Source organism: Natator depressus, chromosome 6 (genome assembly GCF_965152275.1).
Source record: "Natator depressus isolate rNatDep1 chromosome 6, rNatDep2.hap1, whole genome shotgun sequence".
Taxonomy (NCBI): domain Eukaryota; kingdom Metazoa; phylum Chordata; order Testudines; family Cheloniidae; genus Natator; species Natator depressus.
The window spans coordinates 43906205-43921237 of NC_134239.1; the positions used below are offsets into that span (position 1 = coordinate 43906205).

The 15033-nt window shown below is 42.2% G+C and overlaps 1 protein-coding gene across 6 annotated transcripts in view; it reads left to right on the plus strand.

Annotated features, from left to right (window-relative positions):
• Positions 1-15033, plus strand: part of BDNF (brain derived neurotrophic factor) — a 47580-nt gene that overhangs the window by 18448 nt on the left and 14099 nt on the right. Inside the window, exon 1 of one of the 6 annotated variants that reach the window (XM_074956969.1) lies at positions 3309-3616. The exons of 3 other annotated variants lie outside the window; for them this stretch is intronic. The gene's annotated coding sequence lies outside the window, so the exon portion shown is untranslated. Of the gene's footprint in view, positions 1-3308; positions 3617-4489; positions 4635-5167; positions 5183-15033 lie in introns of those variants that run through there. 2 more of the 6 variants (XM_074956967.1, XM_074956970.1) reach the window with 2 other exon arrangements.

Genomic DNA, 15033 nt, shown 5'->3' on the forward strand with positions numbered 1-15033 from the left:
ACAAGGAGAGATGGGCATCCAAATGGTTGCTTCTTGACCTTTTTCTCTTCGAAAAACAGGTTGGGATAATGTTATGCTAATAAAACAGATGGTATAAGGATAGCAAGAAAAGTTTTGTTGGGAAAAAAGACTCAAAAACCTACTGTGTTGGTTAAATACAGAATTTTTGAAAAAAGATTATTCCTTTTAAATATTGGAGTTTTACTGCTTCCATTACCATTGTGAAGGGGAAGTTTAAGAACCCTGCAAACTACTATATCATATAATTACAGTCTTTTAGGGTTTGGTCCTGATAGATCAGTCAGTTTAATTCATAACCCCAGCAGAGACAGAAACCAGAAGTGCATGCTTCTGCTTCTTCTGTGTGCTATCTATTGCATCATTAGTGCCCATGGTATAGTTTAAATTTAAGTCAGCAAGACAGCACTGATCTTTGCAATCGTCTGTTGCTGCAGGGATAAATCAACATTACTTTGATTGACAACCCTTATTTGTACCTTCTTTCTCTTTTGTTGAATAAAAAGAGAGAGAGAGAGAGAAGTTTATTTCATGTACACGAAAAACCAGTTTAATTATTTAGGGGGCAAAAGACTGTCAGTTTCAAAATAAACTTTGTATCTGTTGATGTGCCATGACAATGATTCCAAGAGCCTTGCAGAACACTAAGAGATGGCAAATTGATTGAAAGTGAAGTTTATCTGATATGGAAATAATTTCTTAACGCTTTGTTCCTTTCCATCCAGCCTGCATTTTTGCTTTTTGTTTGAAATATCTCTGTATGCTGTTGCCTGTAAAACCCCACTGGGGAAAAATGTATTCACCTGACACTGTTAGGTTATGAGACATCATTTTTCAGATGATAGTGAGGTGAAAATGTAATAAGAGTGCTCTTTATGGGTTCACCTGGGAGTCAGCGGGAAATCTCAAGAGGTATAATCCTTGCAATAGGAATTTTGTAGGCAGTAGGCTATATATTTCATAAAGCAGACAGAACATCTAAGAATGATGGGTAGATTTGCCTATGGGATTGCCTTTGTATTCTGAGTTATTTAAAAAAATCTAATAAATTATGGGCCCGATCTTTTCATGCTCGCTCATGCAAAGCTCACGTTGAAGGCAGTGTCAAGGCCTGGAAAATCAGGAACATAGATTGTATGGTAAACTTTAATATTGAAACCCAGATAAAGCATTATTTTTATTTCCCCAGCAGGGCCTCCAAAGGCTGGCTGGTAATGATCCCCAAGGGGCTGGTTAGGCCAGATAGGCATTGTCAGAGCACAGTGGTACTTTGACCAGGCATTGTCCCCCAGGTATGTCCCTATGCCACGGCAGAAGGCTGAATGGGGGTGGCAGAGCCACCTGGAGATTCCTGCAGGCTGGGGGAAATCCTCAGCTGCCTGGTTAAATCAGCTTTGTGATCCTTTTTCACCACAAGAGCACAGTTCAAATGAATGTATCATGATTAATGATCCCATAGTTTTTAAATGGCTGTAACATGGTTCATTACCCAGATTAAAAACCCTGGTCCTACCTACAAAGACATGGCCAAAGCATGTTGTAATAGCTGGGAATCTATCATGTCCTATCAAACCAGCCCCACAGCATGGAAAAATTGCTGTGCAGATGAGCCCTTGAACTGCTTTCAAAAATTATTTGACTTAACATAGTTTAGCCCCTCAATGTAATGGAGGGCAGTCACCATTTTCACAAATGTCTTACAATATCCCTGCTACCACCACCACTTCCAGATAACAGTTAATAGATGCTTCAGTGTCCCTAATCCAGGATTCTTGATACTGTTCATGTGCACATGCATTGCATTTAAGGGAAGGGATCTCCCTGTAGAAATAAAATAGATGAATTAAATTATCACTAATATAACCTTTCAATAGCCTGCTGCCATTACATTTGAATGGTAGGTCATTCAGATTTCTTGCTCTGAATGTGCAATATAAAAGAATGGTGTCCTGTTCAAACCATGTGCATGTCCCTAATTGCAGGAGACAACCATACTAGTGCAGTTATATTTATAAATGTGAATGGTCCCACAAAAGTGTGATCAAAATTCAAAAATAAAGTAGATATGTTAACTGATGACAAATTTGAACAAGTCCCAATAGAAGGAGGATTTGTGGCACCTTAGAGGCTAACAAATTTATTTGAGCATAAGCTTTCATGAGCTACAGCTCACTGCTGTAGCTCACAAAAGCTTATGCTCAAATAAATTTGTTAGTCTCTAAGGTGCCACAAGTCCTCCTTTTCTTTTTGCGGATACAGACTAACACGGCTGCTACTCTGAAACCTCCCAACAGAAGGTCACCTGTGCAACACCACTGAGACAAATATGGTTGTACAGGTGTGGCAGAGATATCCCTGAGGGCAGAAATAGAGGGTGGGTTTATACCAGTGTGGCTGAGGACAGTATTTGGCCAGTGGAATTGGTATTACTGGCAATTATTCACCAGACAGAAAGAACAGAGCATGATTTTTATAGCCCAGGCTGAGTTTGCAGGGCTGGCAGTTTGAAAGGCCATCTTTTTACTTGTAGGCTGAGTTAGTCTGATCTGGAAACCATTGAGACAGTAAATGTGGAGTCCTTTTCAGTATGCTACTAGATTTTTAGCCAAACCACATTAAAAAAAAAAAAAGTCCAAGAAGGCTTGTAATGTGGTACTTTACTAAGGTTTCTAAAACAGTTTTAAAAGCCGTAGTAGGGAAACAAACCAAGTTAACCACATGTAAGCCATGCTGCTCCCCTTAACATATATCAAAAGTTGTTTTATGTAGAAGGCCTTAGGTATCCTCAAATTTTAAAAGCCTGGAATAGTCACAACTTTTCTGATCTAATGAATGCAGGTATTTCATAGTAAAGGCACACAGGCTGTCGGAAGGCAAAAATGACTTACATACATTTGTTAAAGTAAAACCTTGCAGTGGGCCTGAGCAATTGAAGTCAATGGGACTTTTGTCATTGACTAGAGTGACAACAGGTTCAGGCCTTAAGGTTCACGAATATATTTGCCTCAACTGATTCATGGGAGAGATGATGATCCCGCTTGGAAAATAAACTAACTTACACTATGTCTGTTTTGGGGGAAATGGGAGCAACTCAAGTGAGAACATCATAAACATGTGTAAGGCACTGAAACGAAACCCTGTTAATAAAAGATGCATCATTCTCAATGCATGGTATTTTGATTCTTGTAATCCATGCAGTAGTGTGTCTATGCGAGGCAGCCAGGGTATCATATGACATACACGTCAAGAGTGTAGAGCAAGCGCTAGTGTGGCTTCCCACCCACACTTCCATTCAGAGCGCTAGAGGTCTGATGAAGCTTGAGCTAACCCTAGCGAGCGAGCGAGCATGAAATCTTTCTGTTTTTACCAAGATCAAATGGAGCTACTCACTCAGAGGATTCCATTATTACCTCCACTATGCAATTTCCACTATCAATAATTTAATCTACATAAACAGAAGGGGAAACCAGCAAGCCAGATTTTTGAAGGGGGAAGAAAAACACCCCCCCAAACCAGAGCCAATTTGGGAGTTTCGTCAGAGGTCCCACATGCAGCGCTGTTGATATTGACTTGTACAAGTAGCCACTAAAAATAAAAGGTGGGTTTTGGATTTCTGTCTGTTGTTATGCCTCCGAGAAAGTCTTTAGGCTGTCTAGATTGTGCAAATATGCCCCTGCGTGTCTCCAGAAAGTGACTAGCGTAACGTTATCTGGAGCGTTCATTAATAAACAATGCTTATTATCTTGATTGCATCCTTAAAAGCAAACTATGAAGGGGTCAGTGAGGGAGCTATACTTAAATGGATCTGGTTTGTTTAATATACTAACACGTAAACTAGTATTCTCCCGCTTTTAAGAGATTTAGGTGCAGGCTCAGACTCCTGGTGGGTTTTATTTTTATGTGGCTCTTCGTTGTCATTTCTCGGTTTCTCTGCGTTTCTTTAGTAAAGTCAAACACCACTTTTGCCTTGTAGCGGGGATATAGAAGTTGCAAACTCTCAACAGTAGAGCTGAGTCAGCAGCTGTGGAAGCCGAAGTGTGTGAATCAGAATAATTATCGGGGGAGGGAAATTCTGGGGGATCCCCCCCCAGGTATTAACTGATTGGAGAGTGTATTACTAACTAGCATAGAATAAAGAGGCCGGGGGGTTGTTGATCGGACCCCTTCAGGGCAAGAAGGGTAGGGAAAGAGGGAAGGGCTGGCAGTGCTCTGCTGAGTGAGGGGCTTGTCCCACTCGGCTGCGATGGAAGGGAAAAGGCGTGCGGTTCCTTTAAGCCAAGCAACCCAGCGCTGGTGTCTCGGGCTCGCTGGAGCTGCTTGCTGGAGACAGTTTGACCAATAGAAGCCCAAACGGAGATCTAAATAATTCCTGAGTGAGAAGAAGCCAAGGCAGAGGCTTGTGTGAGAGGCTCCTGCACCAGCCGGGGGGTGGGAGGGGGGGGGATCTGAGCCTCACAACAACTCTGCTGCCCTCCCACCCTTCATAAAGCTTTGATGAGACACTTGAGCTGCCTCCTGTGTTGCTGGGGCTGCAGGAGGCGGCTGGTGGGACTGGGCGGCTCGGAGAGGATGTGACTTTCCGGAGCGACCCGAGCAGGCTTTGCGTGGACAACAAGGTACGAGGCGTCTCTTGGCCCGAACTAACTCACTCTTCTCCGCCAGCGCTGCCGGCTGGCCGGGAAAGTTGAGTGTCAGGGCTGGGCACGGGCGGGGGGCCGCCAGGGGCAACTTCTGGCTGGGCTTCCCCTTCTCATGAGCCAGCCCCTGGGGGCGGGCAGCCCCTGGCGCAGTGTGAGCCCGGGGAAGCGGGACAGACGCAGGCCGGGGAGAGGAGGGGATCCCGTGCAGAGGGGAGTGCCTGGGGAGGGTGGGCAGGAAGGGGGCCTGGGGGCGCGGCTAGGGGGGATCCAAGGCTGGGGGAAGAGGAGACGGGGGATCCAGGGCTCTGGGGTTCGGGAGCTGGGCGCCCATGGGCGGGAGGGGGATCCGAGCCGGGGCGAGGCTGAGTTAGGGGGTCATGGGACTGGGGGTCCTTCCCCTCTCCCCGCTCAGGAGCCCCCCCAGCCGCCTTTGTTCCCTGCAGCCTCCGCTGGGCTCGGGAGAGCGCCCCGCCGGCGCGCGCAGACACCTGTCCGCCCCGTGCGCCGCGGCAGGGGCTGGGCAGGTAGCAGGCAGCGCAGCTGGGCTCGCTCGGAGCCAGGTGGGGGTGGCGCGGTTCCCAGCCTGTCCCCTGCCCAGCCCCCCGGTCCGGTCTCCCGGCGGCGGCTTGGAGCTCGGTCCAGAGCGAAGGGGGACCCGAGAAGAGTGTCTGGCCGCCAGGGCTTCCCCGTCGCTCCAAGCCCTGGGAGCGCCGGGGGCAGAGAGCCCCGTGCGCTGTAATGGAGACGGGGATTGCGCAGGGTGGCTGGCTGGGTGGCGGTGGGCTGGGGATCCCGGGGCACCCCCCGGGGGGATCCGGCCACGGGCAGGCTCAGCGACACAGCTTGCGCGAGCGCTGCTGCAGGGGCTGAGGCAACGAGCGGGCCACGGGGCGGCGGCGGCAGCCGGAGTTAAGGCTGCAATACAAAACAGCCCCGAGGGGCGCACACTGTACGTGCGCCGGTGCGAAGGTTGGGAGCGAGCGAGGAGAGTTTTGGTGGGGAAGGTGGCCCTCTGCTGGCCGGTGGGTGAACAGCAGCTTGCAGCCGAAGGAAAGGGGGAGCGAGGCTAGCTGTCACCACCGATCTCAATTCCCTGCTGGGGACTGGAAGGTCTTCCATGGATCGTAGAATCATAGAATCTCAGGGGTGGAAGGGACCTCAGGAGGTCATCTAGTCCAACCCCCTGCTCAAAGCAGGACCGATCCCCGACTAAATCTTCGCGAGCTACGAGCCACTCCAGCCCGCTTGTATTCTACTAAAGCGTCATATTTAGCAAATGATGCACCCGTAATGAATGAGGGACGTATAGCTGCCTCTGTACAGCTGGAGTGAGATGCGCAGAGCATGACAGATCTGTCATCACCGTTAGCTTACGTGTATTGTCTTAACTCAACTTGCAATGAGGTCTTTCCCCCAGTCGGTCTGTGCAATAACCAGTGAACACTTTCTGAGGAGAGTAAAGGCATGTACATTGACAGGAATGAAGGCAAATTGGATTTTTTAAGTCTGAGTAATCTTCCCAGTACTCTATCTCTTTCAGCAATAATAGTTTGCTGGTTACACTGATGTAATTCTGTGAGCTAAACACCTTTTACAATAGAGCATACTACAGGAAAAGCTGCAAAACAGCATAGTAAATAAATACATTTGGGTTCAAACATTTTACATCTTTTCTTCATTGTTAAACTTTGATACTTTACATTCTCATGTTCAGGACTGTTTTTTTAATACAGTCATAAAAGTAATGCATGAACTTTCATTGTTTGCTTTATGCAACATTAGATTTCCTTCAGATTTAAGGTTATTTGGCTATGACATGGACCGCTTCAAGCTATTATAGCTGTAAGGAATTAAGCAGTGCAGTTTTGGCAGTGGGCATACACAAGTGTATGTGTAACATATTGCCTGAAATTATAAATGGAATGTTTGAGTATAAGGAGAAGAAACTCATTGACCGCAGCTCAGAATAATGTATCTATATATCAACTGAGGTACAGTAGGTGAATGGAAAGATACACTTGTTGAAATGTAACCTTTACTGGAATTTAAAACATGTTGGTTACCATAACTGGAATTCTAATGCCATAAAGTCTTTGTCCTTTTCATCAACTTTGTGTTAAACTGAGGAAAGAATATGAAAGTATTCAGTAAATAATTAAACGGATTATACTCTGTGTGCAATGAATGAAGAAGAGAACTCTTCAGGGTGTAAAAGTTTCTATCTTTGAGTAAATTAGATAATAGCTATGTGTTCTCTCTTTTAAGAATTGGGAAGATGGTAAAATAATGGTGGTTTTTTTCTGTCTTTGTTTTAATTTCATGGCTAGATTGAAAATAGTTCTCTTTGCTCTGAAAAGGAATTAGAATTAAATGGTAAGTGGTTTTGGATGGTCAAAACTGAATTAATGATTTGGATACCTTGCAATATCCTACTGATTTTTTTTAAATATAATTTTACGACATTAAAAGAGTAAAATGTTATAATCATGGACATCATTCTTTTTAATTCCAGAGATGCTATTAGTGTCTTCACTTGAACATTAAAGTTTTTTACAATGTACATTTTACTTTCACTTTATTATAGGTTGCTGTTTTGAGGTTATTACCATTGTGAGATCAATAGTCATTACTTATTTATGCTTCTAGTAACTGAGTTTTAATGTATGCAGGGAATCTATCCCGGTGATATATTCTCTTCAGCAAGTATTTGTGTATCTGTAATTCATGGTTTGATAAAAATACATATACATGAAAAATCTATGGTATTTCATACATATCCACACATAGGGCCAGGCTTTGAACCTCTTGCTTATACACATGAACAGTTAGTCATCCAACTAGTCCCACTGATTTTGGGTGGATAGTTGTTCACCAGCATGAGTAAGAAGTTTGTAATCTGGTCCTTTATTTGTATGTGTTTAATCAGTCACCTCACAGTAAAAGGTCATAATATTGATTTAGGGCCACTTTCTCATCCCTTAATCACATTGAATAGTAGTTTAGTCCTTGAATAGTCTGACTGGAATCAATGGATCTACTTGCAGAGTAAGATACTACTTAATGTGAGTATGGGAATCAAAATTGCCCCCACAGCATTTGCATTACTGTGGATCCAATGGTGGCCTGATTTGTGTAGCTGTGCAGTGATGTAAGTGGGTATAAGGCTCCCTGCAGCCATGTCCTAGCTATCCGAACCATGGGTAGACGTGCAGGAGGAGACAGTCTTCACAGAGGCATTACATCTCCTCCCACTGCACATAGAATCATAGAATCATAGAATATCAGGGTTGGAAGGGACCCCAGAAGGTCATCTAGTCCAACCCCCTGCTCGAAGCAGGACCAATTCCCAGTTAAATCATCCCAGCCAGGGCTTTGTCAAGCCTGACCTTAAAAACCTCTAAGGAAGGAGATTCTACCACCTCCCTAGGTAACGCATTCCAGTGTTTCACCACCCTCTTAGTGAAAAAGTTTTTCCTAATATCCAATCTAAACCTCCCCCATTGCAACTTGAGACCATTACTCCTCGTTCTGTCATCTGCTACCATTGAGAACAGTCTAGAGCCATCCTCTTTGGAACCCCCTTTCAGGTAGTTGAAAGCAGCTATCAAATCCCCCCTCATTCTTCTCTTCTGCAGACTAAACAATCCCAGCTCCCTCAGCCTCTCTTCATAAGTCATGTGCTCTAGACCCCTAATCATTTTTGTTGCCCTTCGCTGGACTCTCTCCAATTTATCCACATCCTTCTTGTAGTGTGGGGCCCAAAACTGGACACAGTACTCCAGATGAGGCCTCACCAGTGTCGAATAGAGGGGAACGATCACGTCCCTCGATCTGCTCGCTATGCCCCTACTTATACATCCCAAAATGCCATTGGCCTTCTTGGCAACAAGGGCACACTGTTGACTCATATCCAGCTTCTCGTCCACTGTCACCCCTAGGTCCTTTTCTGCAGAACTGCTGCCTAGCCATTCGGTCCCTAGTCTGTAGCGGTGCATTGGATTCTTCCATCCTAAGTGCAGGACCCTGCACTTATCCTTATTGAACCTCATCAGATTTCTTTTGGCCCAATCCTCCAATTTGTCTAGGTCCTTCTGTATCCTATCCCTCCCCTCCAGCGTATCTACCACTCCTCCCAGTTTAGTATCATCCGCAAATTTGTGTGGTGCTTTAGGTGTGCAGACAGACTAGATGCAGGACTGTCCCTCAGACTGTGGGGGAATCTGCGAGGCACATTGAGACTCTCTTCTGGTCCACTCTTGGGGCAGCACAACAGCATGCTGCCACTTACTCTGGGCTCAAGCCAAAGTCACAGCTTGGCCTCAAATATAAAATCACTTGAAAAGTGCTGATAGTCACTGTTAGTTAACACACCCAAGAAGAGCCTTTCTACAAGGCTCCATAACATGAACCAATTTTCTGCCATAGTACTACCACTTAATGTTCAACTTCACTGAACCACAGCTGGGAAAACCCATTTATAAATTTTATGCCTTCTGTTCAGGTCCACAGCATTCTTTGCTTTCTAGCACTGCAGAGAGGTGCCCTCATTATAAGGCTGTAAAGTCAGGTTAGAGCGAGCTGTCAGGATCAACAACATTTTAATTCTCATCTGAATAACCCTGTTGGAATAGCGGAGCGGGGGTAGAGGGGTGAAGGGGAGGGCAAGTGTATATTGTATTTTGTAAGGGGATGAGGAGGCTAAACTGAAAAGGCTGGCTCTCATCAATATGCTTTCAAACATAAAACACATTAGTTTATATGTTGCCACAGGAGGACTGCACGACCCAGCTGAAAACACAGTACAGAGTTACATTTTTAAAATTCATCTTTCTAATGTGCAGTCAAGACACACATAGGAAAATAAACATCCAATAAATCTTTTTTAAAGTCACACACATAATGAAGATCCAGAGCTGAAAGAAGCCTGCAGTTTTAACTTATTATCTCTACAGTACTTTCTCACCGTAAACAATAGAACATAATAGCTGAAGAAGTTGCACTGTTAGCTCAGTTAATAGGCCCTCAAGGGTGCACATAGGAAAGCAGAAGTCAAGGAGAAGTTATGGGCAGAAGAATCTCAAACTTCATGTGTGTAAATCTGAGAGTGGAGATCAGTGAGCTTTCACACTGCTATAGTGAGTACACTACTGCTTTAAAAATAAAAGGCCATCAAATTTATTTTAAGTGTCTGCCTTATAGATTTATATAAATGGCTGAAACATAGTGTTAAGCATGTGTCATCTGCCTACAGTAAAAATCTCATGTTATGCACTGCGTGGGGTACTGGAGGCTCTGATGTAAGCAGATATATCCTTTTAGTAGGGTAATTACTAACTTGTCTTGACTTGTTTTCAAATGATTGTTATGAGTACTCCTAATTGCAAAATTGCTGCTTAATTGAAAGACTCTCTCAATCATCTCTGAAAGCAGTTCATATGCTGGCACACTCTGTGATATCAAACAGTGAACTGCATTTTAAATAGGTGTTTTTAAGAACAGTTAAAGTTGAGTACTAGCTTTGTAATTTTTTTTTTAAATATTGCTGAAATGAGAAGTAGTGGAACAAATTACAATCTCTGGTTCCAAAAAAGGAAAAAGGTGAGTAATATCCCCTTTAACACATCTTATTGCAGTGACCAAGCAGTACAGGTGTGCTTTTAAACAAGCTGACTGATGTGCAGCTGGAACTGAGACTGACAGCTGGTAAGCTGTGACCATTGCCTATCCTGCTGACCATTATTGTCTCATTGTTGCTTTGTGCTCCCCTATCTGACTGTTTCCATCTGTTGTCTCTTGTCTCAGAGCTGGATTGTAAACTCGTTGGGGTAGGGCGCTGACCTTTTGTACTGTGTTTGTACAGCACCTAGCGCTATGGGATCCTGGCCCATGATTGGACTCCTAGATGCTGCCACAATAATAATGTACATTAACTACACAGTGCATTCAAACAACTTGCTCTTATACTGACTAAATTGTGTAACAGATGATGTTGCCAGATTAAATCCTTATGCCACTTGGAGGCAGACTTCTTTAAATACTAGAAGACACAGCATCAGAGGGAAGAAAATACTTTAGTTTTTGGACTAGACAGGTGTGTTATTAGGACAGCTGTTCTGTTGGAATACCACATAGCATTATTTTATGCTAGGCATGTATTGCTATAATTTTAGGTCCTGATCCTTCAAACATGTATGTGGGTAACTATGCTCAAATGAGAAGTCTCACTGACATCTGTGCAAATATTCACATGAGTAAATTTATGCAAAAGTGTGTTTGCTGGTTCAGGGTCTTAATTTTTCACTTTCTTCACCATACGGGGGCAGATCCTCAGCTGGTGTAAAATAGCTGCCTGGATTTCAGCTGAGCCAGATTGACTTAAACTAGCTGAGGATCTGCTAATATATTGAGGATCTGATTACATTAACCACATATTTGCTAGTCATGCTATATCAACTTTGTTAAACTAGATGTGCAAAAAAAAGTATCCTAATTTCAATCACAGGAAGTATTAATTCCAATTCTTTATAAATCACTCAAGTATACAAAATGAAAAGGAAGGGAGGAGAAAACAGGTTGTTTTTATTTTGTAGTATAAACAAAGGATTTGCTAGGATGATACTGACTAGATGTGATTATAGTCCCTTAGTTATTCTGATATTACCAGTCCCAAAATGTCCCATTACTGCATAATCTAGGCATCACTAATTGCTACACGAATTGTCTGAAGATGAGTTCCATAAGACTTCATATAGTAACTTTTCATGCATTCGTGACAGCTGTCATCATGCTGCAGTAGTTGTATATTTACCTCACTAAGAATGTAGTATCTTTCCATGAAGTAATTCTCTTTTAAACTAGTTAATTAAGACTTTGTAATTTCTTTCCATGGCAATTGTGTACAGAATTGAAAGCATGGCAATCCATATGATTTTTTTTCTAAGTCCTCTAAAATGCTTGAAATTTAATGGCTCTTTATTCCATAAAGGTGCCTTAATTTTGGGTCCATTAAATCTATTTGCCTTTTTCCATATACTCTGACAGCAAAATGCAGAAATCATATTACTTAATTTCAGACTGTATTATAAATTTAAAGAAAATAGGGACGTTGCTTTAATTTCAGAGTAGAATAATTACAAGGGGTAATTCTACGGGATAAAAAGAATACTTATTGCTAAATTCTAGAGAAGTATTTGTAGATCTGAGTAGCTCAAAATCTGAGCTACTACCGCCACCTAGAGATAAATTCCACACATTTGCTAGATATGCCAACAACTTTTTGTGTAAGCAACTCTTGAAAACTGAAATTAGTGATGAGGCTATTAATATTAACTGCTCTGAGTAGACAGAAACTAGGTTTACCAGTGCATGGCGTCTTTGTTTTTAAAATATTTATGCATTAAAGTTGTGTCTATATGACTTTTCTGATGAGGCAGATAACTCTAGTATTCACACAGTCCTCTTTATGCGGTGTAAACAAATAAACAAGAAGGAACACTTTCAGTAAATCAGATGCCTATTTAACTTTATATTATTACTAGGGAAATATTTGCAAGTTAAATTTCTCTGGGTTTGTTACAGGTGTCATTGAGACTCAATTGCATGTTCAAAGCGTGCGCCAAATACATGAGTGCAAAATCCCTTTAAGGATTTGATTTTTCATTTACGTGAAAACTAATTTAAAATAATTTTATTGTGCAGGAAAGTTTTTTAATAGAAATTCTAAGAATCTTTTGAGGCTGTGACTCTTGAGGATGAAATCCTCTCTGCATTGAAGTAAATTGCAAACCTCCCATTGATTTGAAAGTGGCTGAAATTCTGAACCCAATCTTTAAATACAGTATTGAGGTTGAACTGGGGGAGGGATATGCAGATGTGTGTTTAGCTACTCCATACATTGTACAATGAAGAGTGGATTCTTCTATTCTATGTGTGGCTGGCTCAGAGAAACCCAGAATGAAGGAGGGCAATGACAATTTCCCCTCTTAAATGTTTCATATTTCCTTCTGGTTGGTGGAAATTATAGTACTTGCCTTCCATTTGGGAGTATGCACTTCCCTGGTGCAGCCATCAGGAGTTGTTCATACAGAACGCTAGAGTGTTTCTCTGCACTCCCTACCTCCCAGAACCCATATAATCTTTTTTCTAAATATTTCTCCCTGACCTCACATAGGAGACTGGTTTCAGAGACTTAAAGGTAGACTTAAGATAGCCAGTATACAGCCATTAAGCTAGGGTTTTCAAAGATGTCTAAGAGATTGAGGCCCCCAACTCCCACTGAATTCCAATGGAAGTTGAGAATCTAACTCTTAGGCAACTTTGAAAGTCCCAGCCATTAGTCTATAATATTTACTTAGCATCTTGTCCTTTTAAATGATGACTCTGGTTATTTCTCAGAAACTTTAGAACCCACGATTACAGTCACACACTATATTACGGTGGATGACTAATCTATGTTTCCTAAGTTTCTCTTGGGATTCAATGAGTTATTGTGATATAAAGAGAATCCTTTATATTCAAGTTAGGAGCATAAATGCAGAAGCCTTATACTATGCTACATTATAGAGAGTTATATGGTGAGTGTTCACTATATCAAATTATTGATCTCAGATATCTGAGAGGCTCCCATTGATTGCAATTCTAGTTATGTATGCACATCTGAGAGCAGAAGCTGGCCTATTACAGTACAGGTAGCCATATAGGCACACATATGTATGCAGTGTTGTGTAAGAGTAGGCTGCTGGCAAAAAACATATGTCTCAATTATAGGGAGGACTCTTGAGCAAAAATATCGTTATACAAACATAGGGGTTTAAAAGACCTCAACACATGCTTCTGCATCATGATTATTTATTTAGCAGCAAGCACTGGACTAGAATCCTTTTCCTCTCACCCTAACCAATGTTCATGGGCTCTTATATTAATTGTCTAAAGGAGATGGTAGAATCAAACATACAACCTCTCAATCCTAGTACAACCTCTCAATCCTCTCAACCCTTGTCTCATCCAAGATGAGTAAAACACTGCTTTTTTTGAACATAAGAGCTCCTGAAGAAATACAGCATTGTTTAGAGCAGGGAACTAAGCATCATAATCTCTGGATTCTTTAATCAGCTTTGTCAATGACTGTTTGAATTTGCCAACATCCTTAATCTCTTAGTTTGTCCATCTCTAAAGTGGACATGCACCCTTTAAGTGCTTGAGATCCTGAGATGAAAAGAAACTACTTACATATATTTAGCTTTATTTAAGGGCTGAATTAATGAAATCAGTCACTCCTGCTTAAGAATAACGGTGTCCCTGTTGCTAGTGTGAATATTCTTGGCAAGGGCTCCTGGTCATCGTTAGGACTTGATTCTTGGTGTTCTCAGATAAATGAGAGTCTGCTGGCTTCCTGCTCTCATACTTGGATCTTCAATTGATATTTCTGCTCTTCATGAGTTGATCATCTGATCTGATTAGAACATAAATGCCAAAAGATAAATAGTTGTGATGATAGGCTTCACTCTGAATGCTGACAACTGAATCCAAGGGGGAAGAAAAACCACAAACAAGCCAAGTTGGCAGTGAGTCTAAACCAATGCCTAAGATCCAAACGCAGAGGAACTATGGTGAAGTCATGAACTTCATGGCTACCCTTTATCCTTACCATCCTTCAGCCCTAGTGGGCTGAACCAAAACCAGATCTGAACACCCTGAACTTCCATAGGGTTTGGATCCAAATCTAAACATTATGGCTTGTGACAAAGTCACAGATTATCTTTTCACTGCAAAATATTGGCAGCTCACCACAGATGCATCATGCAGATTGGTCAGCAAGGAGGTCCTTGTTTTTTGTTTTTCTTTTTTTTATGAGCAGCAAAGAGAAGTTTTGCAAAGTTTTTTCTGTATGAGGGAAACAGCCTGGAATATGCAGGATCCTCTTAAAGGAAACAGTAGAAAGGTGAGCTAAGCAATTGTTTATCCACATGCACTCAGTAGGGGGAAAAATCAGGGCAATACAACTGCATGTAACAGCGCAGAAACATCCAGCACTGTAACGGTGGTACTCATAAACAAAGATACCTAGTTTCCCTGGACAGAATCTGGTTTGTTAAAGAACCCTGTCCCATATCTCGGTGACATGTTTTCCTTGGAGCACGGGCCAAATGATGCGGTGTTTTTAAGTCCCTCTTAAAGTTGCCCTATAAAATTGTCATAACATTTACCAACCCTGGCACAAAATTTACTTTTCCAGCCTAACAATGATAAAAATAAATGAAAAAACTAATGATGATTTATTTGCCCATTCTAAACCAAAAGTTCACCCAGGACCAGTGAGAGAATAAGATTCTGCAAGACTAAATTGAATAATAAAGTGATATAAGGCTGTAAGAGA